The sequence below is a fragment of the Megalopta genalis genome, unplaced genomic scaffold, assembly GCF_051020955.1.
Source record: "Megalopta genalis isolate 19385.01 unplaced genomic scaffold, iyMegGena1_principal scaffold0091, whole genome shotgun sequence".
NCBI lineage: Eukaryota > Metazoa > Arthropoda > Insecta > Hymenoptera > Halictidae > Megalopta > Megalopta genalis.
This window is the reverse complement of record NW_027476160.1, coordinates 283,919-286,916: the sequence shown is the minus strand read 5'-3', so window position 1 is coordinate 286,916 and position 2,998 is coordinate 283,919. Positions and strand designations below refer to the sequence as shown.

Here is a 2,998-nt window from a genome sequence, read left to right as displayed (position 1 = left end):
TTTCAAAATATTTCAAATTTATTATTGCTCTGTATGATATAATTCAAAACAAGGAACTGCACATAATGCAACATCACAATTGATACAATGATATCTGGTTTCTTTGCGAATCGATTGTTGCTTGCACCATACACACCGTCTCATCGGCATAGATTTCTTATTTGTTGGCTGTAATTTTTTTAAGAAACATTTAGATTGCAGTCGCAATGGATGAAGATGATTCCTCCTTCCTTTCCGATGAAAATTCTCTGTTGGATCGTTGTAGTTATTTAGTAACTGCAATATTAAATCTTCTTTCACTTCGCACAAACTTTTTCGGTTTACATGGAGGCAGTTCCAAATTGCATGTGCATTGCATATAGCAATATCTAATAAATAAAAGAAATACTTTTTGTACCATTTGATTGTTTTCCTAAATGATCCAATGCCATGTAAAATTTGATCTGTGTGATCAACAGCACCCATGTGCATATTATAAGCTAACACTACGTTTGGTTTTTTAATGGGTTGCCCCGTTTTTTTATCAACTTTATCTGTGGCTACCAACTCTGGGGTATGTACGGTGCTGAGAAGCGCTACCACTCTTTTATCTTTCCACGCACTAAATGTCATGAATTTGTTATAGCGCACTGTCAGCTCACCTTTATTCAAACTTTTTATTTTTTTTATTTTTTCGTCGCATGGCAAACCTCTTCTATTCATTCGAACGGTACCACACGCATGTGTTTTATATTTATGTAACTCCTCATATAATGCGGGGGAAGTATACCAGTTGTCTAAGTATATGGTTCGTCCTTCATTTAATAAATTTCTTGACAAATTCATTACAATTGAACCCGACTTTCCTAATCTGGACTGTCCTTCATTTGATATGCGTCCATCATATAATTTCAAATTATAAATATATCCTGTCTCTGATTCGGCTAAAATAAATGATTTCACGCCGAATCTTGCACGTTTGCTGCTAATGTATTGCTTGAAAGAAAGTCTGCCTTTCCATAATAACAGACTTTCGTCGACTACAATGTTCTGTCTTGGTCGATATGCCATTTGAAAACGACAAATAAGAATATCCATGACGGATTGGATTTTTTCGGTCTTTCTAATTTCATTATTATTTGTATCAACACTAGTGAAATGAAGGAATCGCAAAATATTGAAAAACTTTTTTTTTGACATGATTTGTCTAATAAACACAAAATTATACATTGCCTTTGTATTCCAATACATGGACATCTTCGGCAAGCGAACAATACTCATATGAATAATAATTGCAAAAAAACAGTGCAAATCATTACTAGATACATGAAACTGAGATCTGGAGAAACCTTGCTTTCGGCTGTATTTATTAGTCTCCTTCACAATTAACTCTATGAGTTCTTCACAAAAAAAAAATTTGAAGATTTGAAGAAAAGAACTATCTTCTGATATACCAGATTGGGGTAACACACCGTGATGTAAATCGCTGTACCTCCAAACTTGTGGCGTAAAATTTTGCGTGGCAGTAGGAATATTCCATTTTCTTTGGCGTAAAATATTTTTCCATCTTTCGCACAAAGGAACATCCTCGTCAGTCATATCACTTTCCACAGCACTTTCACTTTCACTACTACTATCACTAATAATTCGATTTCTAGATCGTCGCATGGTGGTCATCTTTGCAGAACAGTCAAACGTACACTAAATGAAATTACAAATTAGTACTAACCACAAACTTAGTCTCTCCAGACGGAGCAAATCAGTAGGCGTGTGTGTACACGTCCGTGAGACTCCGTGAACGATATCGCGGCGCGTGTTTACGCGTCTGTGAAACTCCGTGAACGGTAGCGCGGCGCGTGTTTACGCGTCTGTGGGGCTGCGTGAACGGTAGCGCGGCGCGTGTTTACGCGTCCGTGAGAACGAAGCGGTTAAGCATTTAGAACGATATAATGTTTAAAATAAGGGCACTTTACTCTTGACATTTTACGGTTTTTTCAATTTTCTGAAAAATCCTATCATTAGATTTTTTTAAAAATACGATAATCTTGCATAACTAACGTTTCTACATAGGGATTAAGCATTTAGAACGAAATCTAATGTCAGAAAATGGCACTTTACTCTTGACATTTTTCGGTTTTTTCAATTTTCTGGAAAATCCTATCATTAGATTTTTTTTAAAATACGATATTCTTGCTTAACTAACGTTTTTACATAGGGATTAAGCATTTAGAACGAAATCTAATGTAGGAAAATGGTACTTTACTCTTGACCGGTACGTTGGGACTTTGAAAATATTCGGGCGTTCCAATCGCTCGTCTGTTGCATCATAGCGCGTCTCGGCGCAATCGACCGATTCGCTCGACCCATTATTTTCGATTTACGGCTAAAATAAATTTTTCTCATTTTATTCAATAACATATTCTTGCTTAGATAACTTTTTTACATAGGGATTAAGCATTTAGAACGATATAATGTTTAAAATAAGGGCACTTTACTCTTGACATTTTACGGTTTTTTCAATTTTCTGAAAAATCCTACCATTAGATTTTTTTAAAAATACGATATTCTTGCTTAACTAACGTTTCTACATAGGGATTAAGCATTTAGAACGAAATCTAATGTCAGAAAATGGCACTTTACTCTTGACATTTTTCGGTTTTTTCAATTTTCTGGAAAATCCTATCATTAGATTTTTTTTAAAATACGATATTCTTGCTTAACTAACGTTTTTACATAGGGATTAAGCATTTAGAACGAAATCTAATGTAGGAAAATGGTACTTTACTCTTGACCGGTACGTTGGGACTTTGAAAATATTCGGGCGTTCCAATCGCTCGTCTGTTGCATCATAGCGCGTCTCGGCGCAATCGACCGATTCGCTCGACCCATTATTTTCGATTTACGGCTAAAATAAATTTTTCTCATTTTATTCAATAACATATTCTTGCTTAGATAACTTTTTTACATAGGGATTAAGCATTTAGAACGATATAATGTTTAAAATAAGGGCACTTTACTC

General features: G+C 35.1%; 1 long non-coding RNA gene across 1 annotated transcript; it reads right to left on the bottom strand.

Annotated features, from left to right (window-relative positions):
- On the bottom strand, nucleotides 1–1,900 carry LOC143262089 (uncharacterized). The gene is made up of 2 exons (XR_013036026.1): nucleotides 398–1,900; nucleotides 1–276 (listed from the first exon to the last, which is right to left on the bottom strand). It is a non-coding gene; the product is annotated as an uncharacterized LOC143262089 (long non-coding RNA).
- Nucleotides 1,901–2,998: the final 1,098 nt, after the last annotated feature.